This window comes from Heptranchias perlo, chromosome 20, assembly GCF_035084215.1.
Source record: "Heptranchias perlo isolate sHepPer1 chromosome 20, sHepPer1.hap1, whole genome shotgun sequence".
Lineage (NCBI taxonomy): Eukaryota > Metazoa > Chordata > Chondrichthyes > Hexanchiformes > Hexanchidae > Heptranchias > Heptranchias perlo.
The window spans coordinates 18,882,532-18,891,139 of NC_090344.1; the positions used below are offsets into that span (position 1 = coordinate 18,882,532).

An 8,608-nucleotide genomic window follows, 5' to 3' on the forward strand; every position below is an offset into this window, starting at 1 on the left:
AACTGGGAATTCTCAGGGAGCGTCTGTAAATAGAGGAGAAATGGTGATCGGTCAGGGAGCGTCTGTAAATGAAGGAGAAATGGTGATCGGTCAGGCAGCGTCTGCAAATGAAGGAGAAATGGTGATCGGTCGGGGAGCGTCTGTAAATGAAGGAGAAATGGTATTTGGTCAGGGAGCGTCTCTAAATGAAGGAGAAATGGTGATCGGTCAGCGAGAGTCTGTAAATGAAGGAGAAATGGTGATCTCTATATCTTTATTCATCCAGGGAGCTCTAGCTTTGGATGCTATTCCTTTCCTCCTCGTGGGAATCTGTCTACTCTCTTCCAAACCCACTCCTCCTTGAAGGCCTCCCATTGTTCAATTACTGTTTTGTTGCCAATTTTTGATACCAATTCACCTGGACAAGATCCCTTTTTAACTCATGAAATTAGCCCTCCTCCAGTTAAGAATTTTCACATTTGACTGTCCCCTGTCCTTTTCCATAACTGTTCGAAACCGAATGAGATTATGATCATTGCTGCCCCGCTGAAATATGCTCCACCTGTCCCACTTCATTCTCCACACCGAGCCCACTGCTGTACTCACATTCACTCTCTCACATTCACTCTCTCACATTCACCCTCTCACATTCACCCTCTCACATGCACTCTCTCACATTCACTCTCTCACACTCACTCTCACATTCCTCTCTCTCCCTTTCACTCATGGTTTAGGGCCACTGAAAGATGATGCGATGTGTTTGGATTTCAGCACAGGGAGGAGGGAGAGTGTGTGGGACGGGGATTTACAGCTTTGAGGAATAAGAGAGGAAAGAATGTTCCATGGAATGTAGAGTTATCTGATCTGAATTTTTATCCTGTACTTACAGTGATAACTTTTATAAACTCCTTTTACAGGGGATGAGAAGGGGAGGATTTGCAGACAGGAAACTCAAACCAAAGATCACGTCAAGATCTGACAGAGTCATTTGATTCATCAGGACTTGAAGATCATCGGCCTTTAAATGTGGAAGGAGAAATGTTTGTCTGTTCTATCTCTGGGAGAAGATTTCAAACATCAGTGTGAGTGGAAAAGCACCAAGACACACACACCCGAGTGAGAGTGTTCCAGTGCACTGACTGTGGAAAGAGCTTTAACCAGTTACATAGCCTGAAAAAACATCACACCATTCACAGCGGGGAGAAACTGTACACGTGTTCTGTGTGTGGACGAGGCTTCAACTGATCGTCCAACCTGGAGAGACACAAGGACACCCGGACCACGGTGAAACCGTGGAAATGTGGGGACTGTGGGAAGGGATTCAATTACCCGTCACTGCTGGAAACTCATCGACGCAATCACACCGGGGAGAGGCCGTTCACCTGCTCCGTGTGTGGCAAGGGATTCACTCAGTCATACAGCCTCCTGATGCACCAGCGATTTCACTCTGATAAGCGACCTTTTAAGTGTTCGAATTGTGAAAAGAGGTTTAAAAGCAAAAGTAACCTGCTGACACACCAACGCATTCACACCGGGGAGAGGCCGTTCACCTGCACCGTGTGTGGGAAGGGATTCACTCGGTCATCTCAGCTTCTGTCACACCAGCGAGTTCACACTGAGGAGAGGCCGTTCTCCTGCTCCGTGTGTGGGAAGGGATTCACTGGTTCATCCACCCTGCTGACACACCAGCGAGTTCACACGAGGGAGAGCCCGTTCACCTGCTCCGTGTGTAAGAAGAGATTCACTCAGTCATCCCACCTTCTGTCACACCAGCGAGTTCACTCTGATGAGAGACCTTTTAAATGTTCTGACTGTGAGAAGAGGTTTAAAAGCAAAAGGAATCTGCTGACACACCAACGCACTCACACTGGGGAGAGGCCGTTCACCTGCTCCATGTGTGGGAAGAGATTCACTCGGTCATCCATCCTGCTGGCACACCAGCGAGTTCACACTGGGGAGAGGCCTTTCAACTGCTCCGTGTGTAAGAAGAGATTCACTCAGTCATCCCACCTTCTGCAACACCAGCAAGTTCACTCTGATGAGAGACCTTTTAAATGTTCTGACTGTGGGAAGAGATTTAAAATCAGAATTGAACTATTGAGACACCAACGCACTCACACTGGGGAGAGGCTGTTCACCTGCTCCTTGTGTGAGAAGAGATTTACTCGGTCATCCAACCTTCTGTCACACCAGCGAGTTCACTCTGATGAGAGACCTTTTAAATGTTCTGACTGTGAGAAGAGATTCAACAGCAAAATTGATCTGCTGTCACACCAACGCAGTCACACTGGGGAGTGGCCGTTCACGTGCACTGCATGTGGGAAGGGATTCACTCGGTCATCCACCCTGTTGATGCACCAACGCACCCACACTGGGGAGAGGCCGTTCACCTGCTCTGTGTGTGGGAAGGGATTCACTCGGTCATCCACTCTGCTGACACACCAGCGAGCTCACACTGGGGAGAGGCCATTCACCTGCTCTGTGTGTGGGAAGGGATTCACTCGGTCATCCACTCTGCTGACACACCAGCGAGCTCACACTGGGGAGAGGCCATTCACCTGCTCTGTGTGTAAGAAGAGATTCACTCAATCATCACACCTTCTGTCACACCAGCGAGTTCACACTGATGAGAGACCTTTTAAGTGTCCTGACTGTGAGAAGAGATTTAAAATCAGAAACGAAATGGTGAGACACCAACGCACTCACACTGGGGAGAGGCCGTTCACCTGTTCCTTGTGTGAGAAGAGATTTACTCGGTCATCCAACCTTCTGTCACACCAGCGAGTTCACTCCGATGAGAGACCTTTTAAATGTTCTGACTGTGAGAAGAGATTTAAAAGCAAAATTGATCTGCTGACACACCAACGCACTCACACTGGGGAGAGGCCGTTCACCTGTTCCTTCTGTGAGAAGAGATTTACCCGGTCATCCACCCTGCTGAGACACCAGCGAGTTCACACTGATGAGAGACCTTTAAATGTTCTGACTTTGGGAAGAGATTTAAAATCAGAAACAAACTGCTGAGACATCGACGCACTGACACAGGGGAGAGACTGTTCTCCTGCTCCGTGTGTGGGAAGGGATTCACTAATTCATCCCACCTTCTGAAACATCAACTTGTTCACACTATTGAGTGACCTTTTAATTCACTGACTGTGAGAAGAGCTTTAAAAGCAGAAATGAACTGCTGACACATCAACTCACGCCCATTGGGGAGAGACTGTTCACCTGCTCCGTGTGTGGGAAGGGATTCACTCAGTCATCACACGTGCTGAGACACCAGCGAGTTCACATATGACTGCAGGGGTTGGATTCTGCTGTTAATCCCATCCAGGAATGAACCATGTTCATTCTGACAGTTGGGGTTTGTTTCTGCTGATGTTAATAATCCCTATAACTGGGCTGGAGTTTAATATTCTGGATATCTGTTAAATAAATCAGCTTTATTTTAAACCCTTGTTGTAGATTTTGGTCTTTCCCACCTGAGTGTTTAGCATCACCTGACTGGAGCTCAGAAAGGACAATCTGGGGGGAGGATCGTCCGGTGGGAACAGAACTTCAGCCTGGACACAGTCCTTCAGGGCCACACTGAGAGGGGCAAACGGCACTTTGGTCTTTCTCATCTCTCTTCACTGACAGCAAGGTGGCCGTGAGGCATCCAGTCTAAAAATGACTGTGGTAATTATTCTATGAAGATTTAACCTGTTTGAGTGACAGTCCTGAGTCTACCATTTAAGGCAGGCGTGAACTCATTTAAAATAAATCCGTTAAAAATAAATGAGTTAAAGTCTGCATCAAAATAGCAGAGGGAGGAGTTCACAGGAGCCTGTTAACTGCTGGTACAATTATACAACAGTCATTCGATCTCCAGATAAAGAAGGACCTGCAGTGTGTTTCCAGAATTCATGGTTTTATTGATGTGTGCGTGTTAGACACCAGGATCACTAAAAATACACGACCCGGACCATCCACAGGGTGGGGGCGATCCCGACATTTACTCTGGGATCACTCCCACTGCGGAACTCCACCACTGAGCCTGCTGAAGGTTGCAGGCTCAGGGAGTGGGGCCTCCAGGAGTGGATTGTGAGAAAGCTGGGTTTCAGTATCCTGATAAATATATGCCGAGGAACCAGAGGAATCCTTACTGAGGAACCGTCTGGGATTTTACCTGTCAGTGTGGGTCTAGCGGTGAATGATTCCTGACTCCCTGAACTGTCTTACATTTAACCCAGATCGGATCAGGATGAATTCAGTTTGCAGGAGAATTGGGACAAATATCACCCACAATCGAGGGAGACAAAAGCAGCCATTCGAGAAGCTCAGAGATCTTTGGAAAAGAAGATGGTGCACAATTGTGGGAATAATAGCAAACGTCTTTCCAGCAACGTCAGGAGTCAAGACAATTTAAGATGGTTTAGGGCCACTGAAAGACAGTTCAGGACAGATTCCCGGGCTATGGCAGAGTTGTTAAATGACTATTTCTCATCAGCCTACACTCGTGTGGATGATGCTCAGATTCCAGCTGTGGGATGTGCTGTCAACAATAACATTATAAATATTAAAATAGAAAGGGATGTCATCTTGGATAAAATATGAAATCTCAAAATAGATTGTGTTCCAGGTCCAGATGATATCCACCCACGGGTGTTTAAAGAGATGGGACGGGTGCTCTGTGAGCCCCTTGCCTGTATCTTCAACAGCTCAATAGAGTCAGCGATAGTCCCCTGAGATTGGAAGGTTGCTCATGTAGTTCCCATATTCATTAAAGGGGACAAATCAGAGCCAGAGAATGACAGGCCGATCATTGTGACCTCGATCTGAGGGAAGATGCTTGAATGGATCCTAAGAGATGCTGTTTATGATCACGGGGAAAGAGAAGGGGCCATTAGAGATACTCAACACGGCTTCTGGGAAAGAAGATCGAGTCTTACAAACTTGCTTGAGTTTTTTGAAGAAGTTGCTGGGTTAGTGGATGAGGGTAATCCGGTTCACATTGTCGATCTCAGGGGTGTCAAACTCATTTTCTATGGTGAACCTGACCCGATATCCTGGCACTTGGCCTGAGCCACATTGAGCAAAAGTTATTAAACTCGAAACAGATGAAGATGAACTTTATTGGTACTTACTTACATTTAGATTTTATTTACAGCTACTGCTGCTCCTGATACCTGGCACCTCTTCGCTTGAACCATTGCATCAACATTTGGAGTCAATGAGTGGGCTGAGGCCTGTCTTGGATAAAAACATGAGGACCACTTGTCATTACAGAACTGTGTGCCCCAAACACTAACCGTGGAAGTGAATTTCACAGTCTCACAACTCTCTACGTAAACAAGTTTCTCTTGATCACTGCTCTAAAACAGAGAGTGGAGTTAAAGGTCGCTACTGAGACTGCTAAAAGGTGGAAAATGGAGTTCCACAATGATCGGTGCTGGGACCGCTGTTCACAATTTACATAAACGATTTGGACTCGGGAATCGATGTACAATTTCAAAATTTACAGATGACACCGTATTGGGAATGGGGGCAGGGCGGTGTTTGTTAATACTGATGAAGACTACGAGAAAATACAAGAAGACATTAATAAACTTGCAGAATGGGGGTGTAATTAGCAAAATGAATTTTAATAAAGATGAGGGTGAAGTGGAGCATTTTGGTAGCAAGAACAAGGAGGCCACAGACTGCTTGGACAATAAGAGTCTAAATGTCGTAGAGGAGTCGAGGGATCCAGGGACACAGATACACAAATCACTAAACATAAGAACATAAGAAATTGGAGCAGGAGTAGGCCAATCGGCCCCTCGAGCCTGCTCCGCCATTCAATAAGATCATGGCTGATCTGATCCCAACCACAAATCTAAAGAACACAAGAAGTCGGAGCAGGACCCGGCCACATAGCCCCTGGGCCCTCTCCGCCACCCACAGGGCATTGACCGATCCGAACTCAGCTTCATGTCCAATTTCCTGCCCGCTCCCCATAACCCCTAATTCCCTTTACTTCTAGGAAACTGTCTATTTCTGTTTTAAATTTATCTAATGATGTCGCTTCCACAGCTTCCTGGGGCAGCAAATTCCACAGACCTACCACCGTCTGAGTGAAGAAGTTTCTCCTCATCTCAGTTTTGAAAGAGCAGCCCCTTATTCTAAGATGATGCCCCCTAGTTCTAGTTTCACCCATCTTTGGGAACATCCTTACCGCATCCACCCGATCAAGACCCTTCACAATCTTATATGTTTCAATAAGATCGCCTCTCATTCTTCTGAACTCCAATGAGTAGAGTCCCAATCTACTCAACCTCTCCTCATATGTCCGCCCCCTCATCCCCGGGATTAACCGAGTGAACCTTCTTTGTACTGCCTCGAGAGCAAGTATGTCTTTTCTTAAGTATGGAGACCAAAACTGTATGCAGTATTCCAGGTGCGGTCTCACCAATACCTTATATAACTGCAGCAATACCTCCTTGTTTTTATATTCTATCCCCCTAGCAATAAAAGCCAACATTCCGTTGGCTTTCTTGATCACCTGCTGCACCTGCATACCAACTTTTTGATTTTCTTGCACTAGGACCCCCAGATCCCTTTGTACTGCAGTACTTTCCAGTCTCTCGCCATTAAGAAAATAACTTGCTCTCTGATTTTTCCTGCCAAAGTGCATAACCTCACATTTTCCAATATTATATTGCATCTGCCAAATCTCCGCCCACTCACCCAGCCTGTCTATATCCCCTTGCAGGTTTTTTATGTCCTCCTCACTCTCTACTTTCCCTCCCATCTTTGTATCATCTGCAAATTTTGATATGTTGCACTCGGTCCCCTCCTCCAAATCGTTAATATAGATTGTAAAGAGTTGGGGACCCAGCACCGACCCCTGTGGAACACCACTGGTTACTGGTTGCCAGTCCGAAAATGAACCATTTATCCCAACTCTCTGCTTCCTGTTCGATAACCAATCCTCCACCCATGCCAGAATATTACCCCCAATCCCGTGATTTTTTATCTTAAGTAATAATCTTTTATGTGGCACCTTGTCGAATGCCTTCTGGAAGTCTAAATACACTACGTCCACTGGTTCCCCTTTATCCACCCTATACGTTATATCCTCGAAGAACTCAAGCAAATTTGTCAGACATGACTTCCCCTTCATAAAGCCATGCTGACTTTGTCCTATTAAATTATGCTTATCTAAATGTTCCGTTACTGTCTCCTTAATAATAGACTCCAAAATTTTACCCACCACAGATGTTAAGCTAACTGGCCTATAATTTCCAGCCTTCTGCCTACTACCCTTTTTAAATAACGGTGTTACATTAGCAGTTTTCCAATCTGCCGGGACCTCTCCTGAGTCCAGGGAATTTTGGAAAACTATCACCAAAGCATCCACAATCCCTACTGCCACTTCCCTCAAGACCCTAGGATGGAAGCCATCAGGTCCAGGGGATTTATCCGCCTTGAGTCCCATTATTTTACTGAGTACCATCTCCTGAGTGATTTTAATCGTATTTAGCTCCTCCCCCCCGAGAGTCCCCTGTTTGTCCAGTGTTGGGATATTCTTAGTGTCCTCTACTGTAAAGACTGAAACAAAATATTTGTTCAGCATTTTTGCCATCTCCATGTTTCCCACCATTAATTTCCCGGTCTCATCCTCTAAGGGACCTATGTTTGCCTTAGCCACCCTTTTTCTTTTTATATAACTATAGAAACTCTTGCTATCTGTTTTTATATTTTTTGCCAGTTTCTTTTCATAATCTAACTTCCCTTTCTTAATCAATCCTTTAGTTACTTTTTGCTGTCTTTTGAAGAATTCCCAATCTTCTATCCTCCCACTAAGTTTGGCTACTTAATATGTCCTTGTTTTTAGTCGGATACTATCCTTGATTTCTTTACTTCGCCACGGGTGGCTGTCATTTCTTTTACACCCTTTTTTCCTCAGTGGAATATATTTATTTTGAAAGTTGTAAAATAACTCCCTAAATGAACACCACTGCTCATGTACCGTCTTACCCTTTAATCTATTTTCCCAGTCCACTTTAATCAATTCCGCTCTCATACCATCATAGTCTCCTTTATTCAAGCTCAGTACGCTTGTTTGAGAATCAACCTTCTCACCCTCTAATTGGATATGGAATTCAACCATGTTGTGGTCGCTCGTTCCAAGGGGATCCTTAACTAGGACATTATTAATTAATCCTGACTCATTACACAGGACCAGGTCCAAGGTTGCCTGCCCCCTTGTAGGATCAGTTACATACTGCTCAAGAAATCCATCCCTGATGCACTCAATGAACTCGTCCTCAAGGCTGCTCTGCCCAATTTGATTTGTCCAGTTAATATGATAATTAAAATCCCCCATAATTATGGCTGTTCCCTTATTACATGCCCCGACTATCTCCTGATTAATACTTCTTCCAGCAGAGTTGCAACTATTAGGAGGCCTATATACTACGCCCACTAATGTTTTTTTTCCCTTATTATTCCTTATCTCCACCCAAACTGTTTCATTATCTTGATGCTTTGTCCCAATATCATTTCTCTGTATTACAGTGATTCCTTCCTTTATTAACATAGCCACCCCACCTCCCCTTCCTTCCTGCCTGTCCTTCCTGATTGTTAAATACCCTGGCATATTTAA

At 45.2% G+C, this 8,608-nt stretch overlaps 1 pseudogene; it reads left to right on the forward strand.

Moving 5' to 3' along the window:
- Positions 1-1,187: 1,187 nt before the first annotated feature.
- LOC137335643 (zinc finger protein 84-like) lies at positions 1,188-3,432 on the forward strand (annotated as a pseudogene).
- The last annotated feature ends 5,176 nt before the right edge of the window (positions 3,433-8,608 follow it).